The 15334-nt window shown below is 46.3% G+C and overlaps 1 protein-coding gene and 1 long non-coding RNA gene across 3 annotated transcripts in view; one reads left to right on the top strand and one right to left on the bottom strand.

Annotated features, from left to right (window-relative positions):
* The window catches only part of Sv2c (synaptic vesicle glycoprotein 2C), a 193252-nt gene extending 191952 nt beyond the window's left edge, over window positions 1-1300 (bottom strand). The window contains exon 1 of the mRNA XM_005386041.2: window positions 1157-1300. The gene's annotated coding sequence lies outside the window, so the exon portion shown is untranslated. The remainder of the gene's footprint in view (window positions 1-1156) is intronic.
* LOC102021898 lies at window positions 234-13653 on the top strand. 2 transcript variants are annotated; one of them, XR_261168.1, is made up of 3 exons: window positions 234-478; window positions 5720-5843; window positions 13062-13653. It is a non-coding gene; the product is annotated as an uncharacterized LOC102021898 (long non-coding RNA). The 2 variants fall into 2 exon arrangements; XR_001234305.1 differs by lacking the exon at window positions 13062-13653 and adding an exon at window positions 6167-6361.
* Window positions 13654-15334: the final 1681 nt, after the last annotated feature.

Genomic DNA, 15334 nt, shown 5'->3' on the forward strand with positions numbered 1-15334 from the left:
CGCACGCGCCCCCGCGCCCACGGAGCCCCGCGCCCGCCCTCCTCGCGCCCGCCCCTCGCGCGGCTCCGTTTGCATCAGTCGCTCACGTAGCGGGTGACGCGAGCGCCCCCCGCCCAGCCGTCCAGGCGGCACCTCGAGTCCTGGTGACTCAGCTCCTCCCACTCAGCCCCCGCGCCAGGCACCCGGGTCCCCGCACGCCCACGCAAACGCTCCGGATCGCGCGTCCGCGGCGGGGCGCCGGGTGCCCCAGGCCAAGCAGATGGCCGTTGTGGGCAGTCCCGCAGAGCCCAGCCAGAAATGTCCCTGAGGAAAGTATTCCCGGGACCCAGCCCGGGCTGTGCGGAAAAGAGCGCGCGGAGCAGGGCTGGCTTACTGCCTCCACGCCCGCCTCGGTTCCCCCGTAGTTCATCTGCCTGGATGGGGGTCCTTGTCCCCAGCTGAGCCGCGCACGCTTCGGTCTCCTTCGCCTCCGCGCACTGTAGGTGTCCGGCGGGCTCTGGCCAGGGGAGGGCAAGGGATAGCGAAGCACAGACTACCGGAAAGCGCGCGGCCCCGCGGGTTCCCGGTTCCCCAGTCTTCTAGCGCTCTCCTGAGCCTCGAGACCCGGGCTTTGGGATTTACATGCAAGAGTTGGAAAATTCACGTGTTTCTTTCTGGCTCCCGAAGCACCCGATGCGGATGCTCTCCCCTCCCGCCACCCGCACGTCTGCAGAGTGGTCCCCACTGAAAAGTTGAGCCCGCGGCTGCGGCGCGCGTTCAGGTCCCGCGCCCCGCCCGAGGTCTGGGCTGCTGGTGTGGAATCGGCCTCCCCTTGCTCAGCGAAGCCCCAGCCCCAGTGAAGGAACGGGGAAAGCCCTGCAGATGCAGCACCCCCATGCCCCGGGAATCCCAGCTGGTGCGCCCTCGTTTCTGTACCTGCCCTCAGCGAACCCGGGGTCCCTCCAACTGCTTTACCCCCGATTTTCCGGCTCCCACCCGCCGGAAGCCCCAAGCACCTGCAGCCGCTTTCCTTGGGCCAAGTGGGGCAAAGTTGCTCCTCCGCTAGATTGCAAAAGTTCCCCAGCTGCAGCGCCCGGCGTCCGCGTCCGGAAGGCAAGTCCAGCTGAGCGCGAAGTCCCGCCGCCGCCGCCCTCGCCGCCGGGGACCCCTCACTCACCGCTCCCGCTGCCGGGGACCCCCTCCCCGAGTGGTGTCAGCCGCCGGGCGCCGCTCCGACTCCTTCCCCGGCCGCCTCCGTCTGCCACTGTCTCCTGCGGCGCGCGGAGCGGTGACTCCTCCGAGCGTGTCAGCGGCAAGAGGAGGGGCGGGAAAGTGGCTCCGGGCTCGCACGCTGCGGGCCTCCGCCTCCGCCGCCGCCTCCGCCTCCGCCTCCGCCTCCACCGCCGCCTGCCTCCTCCCCTAGTGCTGCAGTGCCGGGCGCGGCGTGGCGGGAGTACACGCGCTGCGCAAGAGGGAGTCACGGCGTGCGGGGGCGGCGGCGCGGGCGGGGGCGCGCCCCGAGGGGCTGCGGGTGCAGGCCCGGCTGGGCCCACCTCGGAGTGCCGGTAATTTTGGGAAAGACAGGGCTCGGAGTTTGTAGCTAGGTGAGGAGTGGGGAGCCGGTCTGTAGTCACTGAGTGTGACTGTGCGTGGCCCACATCGCCGCGCAGGGGAAGGTCCCGCAGACGCAAGGCAATCTTGCCACTCTTTCTGGGCCCCACGCTGACTTGTTAACTTTGACGTGGTTTTCAGGGAGTCATCAGAGGTAACATGGTTGATCCTTCCCCAGACCCCAGTCCGCACCGCACGCAGGCATCAAAGCGGAGAAGAAACTTGGGGTGCAGCCGGAGCAGACAAAAGGAAACTTCCCTGGGTGTCTGGGGTCTACCCAGTAACGGGTAAGGCCAGGCAGCTGGGCTTACAAACAGACGTTCAAAATGACCCCTCGGGAGAAAATCACTGAATTTTTTAAAAGCCAAAGAATTGCTCTTGTGCCCTTAGGAACAGCTCTCCTCTGAAGTGCTAGGGACCCAGCTCGAGCATCACTGTTTACAGGGCACAGCGCGGGGCTGGGAGACAAACGCACCTGCCCAAGGCCACACCCAAACCTGGTGTGTCCGCCGCGCGGGGGCCTGGAGGATGTCGCCTTCCCCGGGGCGGCCACCCTGGGCACCCGGTACCCAGATGCTGGGGGAAACGGGCATGCCAAGGGCTCTAACCCTGCTGGCTCCGCACGCACAAGGAGCCCGTGTGGGGCGGGAGGCGGCCGCACTGGCGCGCGCCTTCCCCACAGTCATCACTCTTGTGGTGGTGGTGGTGACCCAAGCGAGACAAAGCGCAGCTCCGGGGTGGGCTGGTGGCTGCAACGCACACACACCATCTCTCGGCCGGTGCTTTTCATCTGTGTAAATGTGTCTAGATGGGAAACGGATGGGTGAATGGGTTACTGTGTGGACGTAAATATAAGCGTTCCGTGTAAATGTGCTGGAGGAGGGGAGCTCCCCCTCCTGGGCGGGTGCGGGTACGGGTGCGGGTGCGGGTGCGGGTGCGGGGGGCGGGGGCGGTGCATCCTCCTATCTAGACAAGCTGGTGGGGATGGTGTGGTCCGCCCAGGTCTGTGAGGTGCCGGGGCTCCAGCTCCTGGGCTCAGTTTGCGCCTGGCGCAGAATGCTGTCCGAAGAAAATGGAGCCGACCCTTAGCCTCTCGCCTTTCCTCCTGGGCGGGGCAGTGCAGGCTCTGGGGAACTTTCGGTTAGGGTCCCAGTGTCCTGTTGCACTTGTACTCTAGGAGGTCAGGAAAGCCTGCCTGGCTTTTGTTTGGTTGAAAGCTTTGCAGTTTGCCACCGCGTATGCGAGATGGTCCAGCAGCGTGAACATTAGTGAACGTACTCACACTGTGGGGATTTGTCCTCGTGTGGAATCTTATGCAACACACTAAATAATTATTTAAGCTCCAATGCTTGTGTTGTGACTGTAAACAAATATATGCCCCGTATGCCTGTGAATACAGCATTGGAAATAAAATTGTGAAATTAAAAAAAAATTATAAACCTTCTCAGGAGATTCCACATACAATATATAAAATTTTGAGCTCCCTCCAGCAAAATGTGCTGATAATTCATTCAGGTCCCAAATGGATATCCCCCTGAGCACTGCCCTCCCAAATGTCAAAGAATAATGCAATAATTCTTCAAATGACAGAAGTGTAGAAACCCATGAAACAAACCTTTAAAACGATCAACGTGCTCTCACTGCGCTGGCCTCGTCCTTAAACCATTCTCCTGTGTGATGAAAGATATTTAAGGGAATGCACACATTTTCAAGCTCTAGATTTTCAGGTCTTGATACATTTGAAGATAATAGCCCAGAGGAAGATCCCTCCTTGTATGTTTGCAGGAAGTGTCTAATTTAAGACGAAGTTGAGTTGGAAAACAGTTTTTAATGTTGTGTCTTTGGAACACAGGACACATTTTTTTATGACCATTAATATCCTTGCCTTTCAAAATGACACTGATTCTAGGGGTCTTGCCTGGTACACAGCATGACTCCAGGCCTCATTGGACCAAACACTTGTCTCCTAGAAGCTGATCAGGGTGAAGATGTATACCTGCCTGTCCTCAGGTGTCTCAGTTCTCTAAATTTGTTACCTTTCTACAAATTAAGCATTTCATTGCTTAATGCAGTCTTTGTTGTGCTAGAAAGCAAGCCATCCTGATGAGCATCAGAGATCTGTTTTCACATCTGCAAAGAGATTTTTGTTAAAAATAATTTTTACTAAGTACACATGCTATGGTAGTATACACAAGAAGCACAGTGCCAAGTATATAGTGGGTGTAGAATAACTTATCACGCTTCCCCCTTCAATAGGCATCTCCCAAGTGAAGGCTGTTTTATTCTTCCCCAGGCCTTGCTTATGTCATGGTGTCCAGAGGTAGGAAGGCGGTATCCTTCTTGTTCCTTATTGCTGCTTCCAGAACATTCTCCTTCCCTTCTGCCTAGGACCTATGGCTTTGACTCTTATGTCATCAGCTTATTTTATCTATTACCCCGAGCAGCAGCTACACTCAGCATTCCAGGTTGCCCTACACCTTTACAGACAATTTTAGCTCCCGACTAAAAACGTCACTTCCTGGGGGCTGGGGATTTAGCTCAGCAGCACAGCACCTGCCTGGCAAGCACAAGGTCGTGAGTTCAATTCCTGGTACTGGAAAAAAAACAAAAAAAGAAAACTCATTTCCTGGCTGGGCATGGTGGTGCACGCCTATAATCCCAGCACTGCAGAGGCTGAGGAAGGAGGATCACCATGAGTTTGAGACCCGGCTGGGCTACACAAGCGAGTTAAGAGCCGGCCTGCACTGCATAGTGAGACCCTGTCACAAAAACAGAAAATCACTTTGTGAGCAATAACCTTGCCTTAATCCTTAACAATTTACTATAAACAAAGACATATTCATTTCCACCAATAAGATCTGGGCTTGTCCTTCTGCTCCATGCTTTAGACTGCCTTTCTTCAGAAAATTTCAAGTCCCACTCTGGTGGTCAGATCTACCCATGGGATACTTAAACCAGACCCAGGTACACTTAGGTCTCCTCCCTGATTCTCCCTTTCATCATGCTCTTCAGCTTCCCCCATTTTGTTCTTTTTGTTTTTTTTTTTTTTTTTTTCTCTGGTACCGGAACCGAACTCACGACTTTGCGCTTGCCAGGCAGGCGCTTTTAGCCACTGAGCTAAATCCCCAGCCCCTTCCCCCCTTTTGTAGTATTGAGCAAAGGCCCCAAGGAGCTCCCCCAGTGGTAATTGTTCGAGCGGGGCAGGTTGGCAAGTGGATTCCTCTGACAGCTTTCTGTCACTGTAACAAAATAGATGATAGAATCAGCTTGTAAAGATAAGATGTTTATTTTGGCTCACTGTTTTGGAAGTTGCAGCCCATGTTCAATTGGTCCTGTTGCTTTGGGCCTGTGGCAAGGCAGCACAATGTGGCAGAAGCACATAGTTGAGCAAAACCCCTCCCCTCATCATGAGCCAGGGAACAAACAGGAAAAGAGGAAGGGGCCAGGGTCACAGGCTCCTGTTTGGGGTATATCAAAAGACCCTCCACTAGACCCTATCTCTGGGTTCCACCACCTTCCACTGGTGCCACGGATGGGACCAAACCTTAGAGAGTCATTCAAGATCCAAACTGCAGGGGCTGGGGATTTAGCTCAGCGGCAAAAAGCGCCTGCCTGGCAAGCGCAAGGTCCTGAGTTCAGTTCCTGGTACCAGAGAAAAACCAAAAAAAAAAAAAAAAAAAAAAAAAAGATCCAAACTGCAGCACCACCCAAAGGTTTACACCACCAGTGTAAGAGAAATCAGAACTTGATCCTCTCCACCATTACCATCCTAGGGGACAGTGGAAAATGTACCTTAGTGCAACTAGAGAAAGAGAATGTGGGGATGGAGTAGGGGTTAGACATACTTACCTGAGAAATTGTAACTGAATGCAATCCTGGGGATTTGAACCTTTAGTCTCATGAAACTATGGGTTCTGTTTAATAATGAGCTGGTAATTTCTCAGGGCTCTGGTAGTAGGAAAAGTAAATCCCTTCTGGAGGGCCTTCCTTCATTTTAGACTTCAAAAAATTCCAGTGAATAAGTTTTTAATGAAAGTTAGAGACCCATTCTTTTGTAAGAAGTGTTTACATATATTAAACAATACAGTTTCATACAAATATTTCAATCACTTTTCTTTGTCTTTTACAGGATGGCTTGAAACCAAATGTACTTTCTGTTAATACTCAGAACCATGGCCTTGCTAAAGATAACTCTAAATACATGCATTACAATTTGTTTAAAGCTTCGGTGGCAATAATCAGGAAAGGAGTAGGTAAGTTATTCTTTATAAACTGATTAAAAATAAGTGGAAGAAATAGTAAATAAGTGTAATATGGCCTCATGTGCCCTGATGGAGGTAGTTTCTGACCTGGAAGGGTGATTGCTATATCCAAATAATATCCTGTCTGGGACTTCTGTGACCACAGAGGCAAGAACTGCCAGTCCCCTTCCCATCTGACACAGTACTGCCAGTCTCCTTTACCTGATAGCAAGGTCTTTTAAAATCTATAAAAGCAACTGCAAAAATTGAAGCCATGCTCTTCTTTTTAGCTCCTACATAGACTTCTTTTACTGAAACTCATTATTTCTTTCAAGGGTACATTCGTCCAAGAGTAGATGTGCAGCTCACTGGACAGAGGAAGTGGTAGCAAGGCCTGTTATTGGTGGTAAAGACCCCTATCAGCAGCTAGCAAGTCTTTTCTTGGTGCACAGATTTCTCCAGCTCCTTCTTAATTTCTCCCTAGCTAACTCCAGACTGCACTACCATCTTCATCCTGGAAGTCTGGGTAATGCTTATCTAGACTTCCAGCTTCCACAGAAAACTGAAAGAGTAAACAAGATCTAAAATGTGCAATAGATATTGTAAAATGGCAAGAAACTTCAAAAGGGAAGAGAAACTGGGATGTGGGAATGGAGAAAAGAAGAATGGTAAAAACAAGCAAACAAATAAATATACATAAATATACAGGCAAGTTTCTCTGCCTCTGTATAATAGTTAAGATAGTTACCCCTACTCATTTCTCTCAGTTCATTGAAAAGAAAGTTGTGTGCTAATACTGTTTGGACAACTAAATGATGATCTCTTGCACTCTGAGTAACTAATTTCAAGATAACAATATACAGTGTCTTAACCATTGTTACGCTCCTATTAGCTTGTTTTGAAATTTTGGTTTTTTTCTCTTTAAAATTAAAAAAATTAAAAAATAAAGAAATGTATTACCACACAACAGAGGTAGGTCTGTTTCAGGTGTAGTACACGGAGCTCTGGCTCCACTTCTCTAAAAATCTCTCACATCCTTCTTATTTTGTTATTAGACTACCTCCTTTCCACAGTTATTTGCACAAGTTTTGTTTGTCACATTCAGGCACCATAACATCTAATAGCAGAAACAGGATTTCTTTTATTCATTTCTATTTTCAGGAAGGTTTTCAGAAAATCTTCCACCAAAGTTTCTCTAGAAGTCTTCTGTTCAAGTGTCACTGGCCAGAATGGCGTAACACATCAGTGCGTAAGTGAATCTCCAGAAAGGAGCAGAGGATGGCACTGTTGGTTTGGACCAGTTGAGGTATAAGGAGGCCAGCCCCTAAAGCACAGGGTCTTGTGAGAAACAGTGGATCCCAGTTTCAAAGTTCTGTTGTTCTCACCCAAGGAAGGATATTCCAGGGCATGTTCTCCATCAGCTCTGAGAGGGTCTTCTGTGGGATGAAGTCCAGTTGCCCATAGCAAGTGCTGGATTATGCAGTCACCATTTACTAAGTTTCCTCTCTTCTCTGTCCAGTGTTCCCATCTGCTAGCTGTTCTTTATGGCATCATCTCTCCCGTGCATTAGCATGCACACAGATCTTAAGCCCAGATCAACTACACTGCCGAACGAAGCTCTGTGCATCTGGCTCCCATCTCCCTTTCTAGCCCTTTGCCCCAACATTTCCAATATGAATCTTATGTCTTTGATGTTGGTGAGTAATGGCCACATCATAAAGACTCAGCAAGTTTCTCTGCCTCTGTGCAAAGTCACCCAGCTCCATCCACTGCCCAGAGTACCAAACATGGCCCTCCCTCCTGCCCTTTACTAACCATTTAGGCAAAAATGTCCTTCCCAGCTCCATTCTCTAATGGCTCTTCAGTTCAACTGCATATCACATCATCACTTACCAGCTTGACCATAAATAATTCTGTCTCATTTCCTATATTACAGCAGCTTTAGAGATCAAGGACATTAGATCTTTTACAATGTTAAATCTTGCAAACTGCACTACACAATGCCTTCCATGTGAAAGGTTCTAAATACCTTTTGAATAATTGTTCGAGCATTTAATTAATCTTCTACATTCTTTCATGAACAATACTTTCCAAAATAAGGATTATCAAGAGCCTTTCTATATGAGGGAATTACAGCTTTAAATTCTGTAAACCTTTGGAGGGCTCATTGCACTACAGTACACTACAAAATTCCCAGCGTCCCAACGGTTCTTTGACTTAGATCAAAAAACATAAATACCACCTTTGCGGCAAGAGTAAAGAATTTTTTCCTTCTCTTTTTCTTTTAGTGACTTTTACTGCTGCTCTAAGCACTACAGAGAGTGTTCTAAATGCTCTGTATCCAAATGATTTATAGCTCAAATCTGAATATTCCCATTGGGTTTTCCACATTTTCACTGGCTGGATGTTCCTTTTTAACATTCTACCATAGGTCTGCTAATGTATTGAGTTCTATTAAATTGTTTTCCTGCTCAAGGGAGAATTATTGTTTTCATGTTCAGAATTTGTCTTGCATAATCTTTTTGTTCCAAATTAGCATTCTAACACTCTGCTTTTCTATTTTAATAATAGACACACTGATTTCTCTATATGATCCCTCTATTAAAAATGCATAGAGTAAGCTCTTGTGAAGGTAGGCTCACTTCTATTTTTAGCATGATCTAGAGGTATTGGAGGTGACCAACTTTCAAGTCACAAATGGCTTCTTATTTTAAGAAGCAGAAACACTGCAAATCTTAATGATGGAAACATTGGTATTAATAGTTTGTGTAATTTGCTTTTTCTTTCTCTACAATTAGGCTAAAGCCATTGTCTGCAGATAAAAATGTTTTTAAATATTACGCATCCCCACACTTTACTCCAGTCCCACGAAGAGTGTCTTTTTGTTCCCTATATAACAACACATCCTATATGGATGTTAAATCTCACCCAATGCAATTCAAGCTCATTGTTATATAAATTGGCAGTGCTTTTATATAGCTCCTGAGAAGTTAGCAGAAGCTTACTGCCTATTTTCTGTGTACTTGTCACTGATTCCACAAACCCCAAGAAGGTGATCTTAGTTATTTTTCTTGTTGCTGAGACAAAATACTCAACACCCAAAATTAAGGAAAGGTTTATTTAGCTCACAGTTTGTAGATGTTTCAGTCCATTATCAACTGACTCACCTGGCAGAGGAGCAACAGTTCATGGCAGTAAAAACAGCAAAAGCAATAAGGGAAAATGGAGGAAGCAAGCCTCGCCTCCTCCCTTATATTGTATGCAGGCTACATTCCCTAGGGCAAGTGTAGCACTCACACCCCCAATCCCAGCACTAAACCAAGAACCAATCACAAACTGTAGATTTGGCTCTCTCTGAAAAGTCCACCCCCATAACTGCACAAGGCTTTGGGGAGACATCCAGACACAAACCATAACATTATACCCCTACACCCAAAGACTAATATACCTCCTTTTATGCAAATGACATTTAATGCATCTCTAAGAATTGCCAAAGTCCTAACAGTTTCACCATTGCTGAAAAGTCCAAATCCCAAGTCTCCTATAAGATGTAAGGCAAACTCTGAATTGTGAGCCCCTGCACAAAGGAAAAGAAAGCTAATCACTTCCAACATTCAATGGCACAAGATAGATATTTCCATTCCAAAAGTTACAAAGCAAGTCCAAAATCCAGCAGGGCAAACATTCTGTGATAATCCTTGAGAGTTTTGGTAGTAGGTAGCTATATCACTAGTATCAAGGCCTCTCCAGGAAAAGTCTGTACTTCAGGGATATCTTCTGTGCATAGGAGATTCTTAGTTTATGTCTGTCCCAAGATCCTAAATTCCCAATTAATTGAGAATGGGATGTTGGTATCTGTTTGACTCAGTCCCCAGCCTTTTGGTGTAGGGCTATGGTGAGGTTATTACCTCAGAGCTTCCTAATACTGTTACACAAGGGAGAACTGATTACAACAGATATGACATCCTAGCTACAGTAGTACAATTAGCAATAAGCACAATTTAGAAACTGACAAACTGTGGTAACTGTTGATATTGTACTTTAGATCACAGAAGCGAAGTCTATAGTTTTAAAAGATCTTGTTGTAAGTTAGGAGTTTGTAGGCAAAGCGTTTCCCCTTGTTAGAGTAGATTTACCCTGGGTTCTTCTGGACAAGATGGTTGCTGTGTCCTATATCCAGCTTCCCACGCTGGATGCCCCATTCCCAGTGTAGGAGTATGGTCCAGGCACCAGGATTCCTCCAGACTAAGGCTCCCTGGGTGGCAGAGGGGTAGTGGGTGGGGTTTGTCCCCTCCCATATGGCTCACTGAGGCTCACCAAGGCTCACCATGGCCCCCATGATGATAGGCCAGTAGGGCACACATTAAGTCCTGTAATTCCATGTATAACATCGAGGCAATCTGGGGTAAGTTGTGAACTCCAATGGGCTTGGGTGCCTTCACCTCTACATGCTGCTGGTGGTAGTAGCTCCTGCAGCTTCTCTCTTGGGCTGGCTTTCCTCCCTCCTTGCAGGTTTCCTCAGATGATCCACATTCCTACCTTCTCCAAACTTCTGGGGTCTCCACTGCACCTTTGGCTTCAACTCACAGTTTCACACACTGGCCTCTCAGGAACACACTGCCCAGGCTCCCAGGCCCTTTCATAAAATCTGTATGGAAGCTTTCTTAACCTCACAACTCTTGCATTCTGCATCCACCTAAAACCAGCACCACATGGATGATGCCAAGGTCTGCAGCCAGGCTTCCCTCTCTCTTGGCTATAGGGGTCAAGTGCCTGGATTGCTGAGTGCTCTGAATCTAATTGCAAGGAACAAATTCTCTAGGCCATTGCCATTCTGGGACATGGTGCCTTTGGACTCTCTTCTCAAAGCAGAGTCTTTCACTTTTGCAATTTTCAGGCAGCAAATGGTAGAGTCCTGTTGCTTCTTGTGATGCCCTCAGGCCATCTTTTCTATTCTCCTGTTCTTTTTCAGCAATCAAGATCTCCTCTGTTCTTATCTCTGCAGTCCATAGCTTTAGTGGAGCTTTCTTTCTGACCAAACTCACAGTGTTTTAAATCATTCTGCTAGGCTCTTTGTTCATGATTCTCAACATAAATCTGGCTGAAAGCCCCCCACAGCAGCCATACTACAGCCTCAACATTAGACTGCTTTAAAATTTCTTCTGCCAGGTTCATTAGTCTGCTGACCTTAATCTCAGCCTCAGGCAAAATCTCTGGACATGAGCAAAATGCAGACAAACTTTCTGCCAAGTCATAACACACATCATTTAGAGTCCAACAACCAATGCAGTCCTTCCCAGCAGAAACTGCCTCAGCCTGGTCTTTACTAGTAGGATTTCTGTCAGCCTTCTGGTCTTCTGAGCTTTGACCAGAATCTCCCATACAGAACAGCCTAAAGTGTCCCAGCTGTACTTTTTCAAGTGACAGCTCCAAACCTTCCCAAACTCTTTTCACAAGCCACTCCCAAAGGTTCTCAAACCACATGGTCAGGTATAGTCACAGCAACGACTCCACTTCTCTCTCACCAAATTGTGTTAGTTACTTTTCTCTTGTTGCTGAGATAAAATACCCGAGACCCAAAGTTAAAGGAGGAAAGCTTTATTTAGCATAAAATTTGTAGAGGTTTTAGTCCATAATCAACTGGCTCTAAGGCAAGGTGGTGAAGCAAAGGGACAACCAGTCATGGCAGTGGAAGACAGGAAAAGCAATAAGAGCAAGAGGGAGGAGCAATCCTCTTTTCCTCCCTTATATTGTTCCTCCCTTGTATTGTATGCTACCTGCCCTAGGGCAGGTGTAACACTCACACCCCAATCCCAGCACTAGACCATGAACCAATCACAAACTCTAGATTCAGCTGCCTCCAAAAAGTTAGCCCCCCTTGACCACAAGAGGTTTTGGGTGGACATCCAGACATAAACCATAAAACCACCTTTATGACTGATACAAAGTCAAATCAAGCTCGTACTAGGCTGTTGTCAATTTCCAAAGAGGGAGTAGGGAGATTCCCTTTCTTATTAGGTCTAAGCTGCTGTTTACTGACAGCTCTTTGTTTAGGGCTGGGGAGCACTTACAGGTTCTCTTAGAGGTGGCTGAGGAAGCTGGGTGTGGTGGCATGTATTTTAATCTCAGCACTCTGGGAGGCTGATCCAGGAAGTTGTCAAGCTCAAGCCCAGCCCAGGAAATTTAGCGATTTAGAATCTATTTCAAAATTTTAAAAACTTTAAAAAGGGCTAGGGATGTAGCTCAGTGGCAGAGTACTTTCCCCTTGCCTAGCATAGGTTCAACCTCCACTACAAAAAAAGATGACAGTACTGGGGAAGTTTTTATGTTTCTTTCCATGCTCTTCTCACACACCCCACTGGAAGTGGAGTCCTGTTACTAATGAGGGCCTTGCAAGTGTGGAGTACTCCATCTTATCCCTCTAGCTCAGTTCCTTAGATAGCACCTTCATGCTGTGTCACTCCTACTTCCAGAATAGCGAGCTCGTCTCTGAAGATTTTCTAAGGATGTAGCACAGAGACCTTGGAGGAGTGGAAATTAGTCCAGGATTTCCATCTCAAAAGCACATTTCTTAATATAGAGACCTCAAATATGCACTTACTCAGGTTGCCCTAGAGGCAATTTGGACTCAGCATTGGAAGTAGTAGATATTCTAGACCACTGGTTTCTGGTTTCCAGAAAATAGACTGAAGAGGCTTTTCTGATAAATCAATCCACAGGTGAAGACCAGGAGGCTGTAGGGGACAGTTTTCAGGAAGTACCAGGAGAGGACTAGAACTTGGCATGCAGGCCAAAGGTCATTTTGGATTTTAATATGATCTCCAAGTCCACCTTCTACTTACTATACTTCCAGAAGAAAAGAAGGTACAGATTCTCTATAACAGGGGGCTCAGAAGTCAGTGGGAATGGGCAAATGTTTTAGAAGTGATTGCACTGAGACTTCAGAGTCCCTGGGAAGCACTTAGGGTAGAAGAGCCACCATGACAAGCTTCTACCTATGTCCTTATGGAAGGCCTTGACTTCAGAGATGATGGACACCTGCCTGACAGAACAAGGCCCAGTCAGCAGGCCAAAGTCACAGATGTCTCTGGGGTAGGAAGTCAGGACACCTGTACTTCCTCTCCCCTGGAAACACCTGCATGTAAACAGGTTATCTGTTGTGGATCCCTAGAGGAAGGGCACTAGGTTAGCAGAGCTCCTGGACCATAATGAAATCTCCCATTGATGCAGGGCACCAGGAAGAAAGAAGTCTGGCATCTTGGCTGTGGGCCCTGGTGACCTGGGCTGGTCTCAGATGTGGGGCAGGACTGAACTCCAAGCTGAAAACTATGAAGGATGATCTGAGAGGCAGCCTCAGGAATGAAACCAGAGTCACAAGCCAGCACACAGTACAACTGAGGCATCAATCCAACCAGGCTGCACAGGTGACACCCCAGGGCTGAGGCCTATGTCAGGGGAGAGCCTGCAAACGATAGAAAAGGATCAGGAGACTAACTTAGGGCAAAGGAGTGGGAGAGATTGGAAGAAAATAAAATCATAGGAAGAACTAAAGACACAGACTTGGCAGAGACCGGAGCTGGGAGACAGCTGAACTCAGAATCTTCTTTTTGGACTTTGCCTTCCAAAAGAGTCAACTGCTTCTCTGTATAGACTTGTGTGAATGACCTGGAATCCCAAGAACTTGGAAAGACCCAGCCTACACCATGATAGGTGGTGGGGTGAGTGGAGAGCTCCCTGGCTGATGTGTGTACTGTGACCACAGGGAGATGTACGTGGATACAGAACAGAGACTCTGGAGGGCAGAGGCAAGCTCTCCATTACAGGGCAGCAGAATGCCTGTCAGGAGGTGGGGGCTGGAAGGAAGGAGAGAGTGCAAAGGAGGAGAGGCTTTGATGCAAGGGTCCTCCTCCCACACTCCCAGTGAGGCTGAGGAAGCTGCTCAGGCAGATGGAGTGGCCATCAAGTCAGGCAGGTGGCCTGTAGGGCACAATGGCCCCTGTCTTTCTTGGTTGATTCTCAAAGCATATGGTGTTGATACTGAAAATCCGCACCCCAGATTCATAGCAGAGAGCAATTCTAACATAAAAGCCTCTGTTGCTCATTTCTTGTCAAAAGCTCAGTTGTGACTAAAAAATATCTATGAAGGAACTGAAAGCCATTTACTGCACCCATGTGATACATTTAATGTTACACCTGAATTACATCAGTCCAACTGGGAAAGCTAACCTGGGGGTACTTTACTTTAAAAAAAAAATATTTACACTTTGCCAATTTAAAAAAATTATTCTTATGTATTTGTATTATTATGCCATTGGCTTGCATATAAGGATATTTTAAGAAACATTAATCTCATTGGTTTTGTTTTGTTTTTGAGACAGAATAGACAGGGTGTAGTTCAGGCTGGCCCTGAACTCACTATGTAACACAGGCTGGTCATGAATTTTCAGTAATCTTCCCACCCCTCATTAGTTTTGAAATGACAGCAAAGGCTTTGGTCACTAGATCAGGTGGCATAACCACTAAGTGGAAGAAAAGACCTTACCTTTCAATTCTTAGCATCAATACAAATTGATACACATCTACACAAATGGTTTATTTTACCCTAATTACACTTTATCCTGTGATATAGATTTTGGTAACACTTCTCCAGGTCTTTCTGGAGTGTTTCAGGGTATACATAATTAAGAATATAGGCAAAATTATTTTTTCAACTTTTTTAGATCAAAGTGTTGCTATGTTAATGATTTTGAAGGCTAAAAAAACTGAAAGCTTTACAATCATCAAACTAGATGATATTTAAAAATCTCATAGTAATACTACAAAATATACCCAAAACTACAGATCAATCTCAATCACTGAAAAAGTTCTGAATAATCTCAATAAATTGAACTTGGCATTAGAAAAAAATACCCATAGATTCATAACTTTTATCAGGATGAAAACACATTCAAGTATTAGGACATGTAGTGATAATCTTATAGTCTTCTTTTTGATAACCTTATAAGAAAATCCAATGGTTGTATCTCAATATATGTCAAAATGCTAACCCTTTTAGCATTAGTTTATGGCTCAGTCCTTTTCTGTTTAAAAATAGAAAAGTCCAGGAAAATATTTATGTCAAACTGACACTATGTTGTCTTGATAGAGCAAACACTGGCGCATTCCCTTAAAATCAGAAATAAACTAAAGAGGCCCACTATCATCCACATTGCTTACTTAATTTTACAAGGTCTTGCCAATGGAATACGACTATGTACTAAAGATTTGAGACATCATAATAAGGAAAAAATGAAAATCATTGAATGTAGGTACTAAGACTGCATACATATAAGCATCAGAAAAAAGATAGGTGCACAATTAAGTAAAATGGACAGTAAATATCCTTATTTTGTAAGCTTTACTAAAATAAATTTCACATAGTTTATTATAAAATCACTAATGAAATTAAATGCTAGGTAAGAATTGAAATTAATATCTAACAAGACTCTCAATCTGTGAGGGAT

The sequence above is a fragment of the Chinchilla lanigera genome, unplaced genomic scaffold (assembly GCF_000276665.1).
Source record: "Chinchilla lanigera isolate Chin_1 unplaced genomic scaffold, ChiLan1.0 scaffold00024, whole genome shotgun sequence".
Lineage (NCBI taxonomy): Eukaryota > Metazoa > Chordata > Mammalia > Rodentia > Chinchillidae > Chinchilla > Chinchilla lanigera.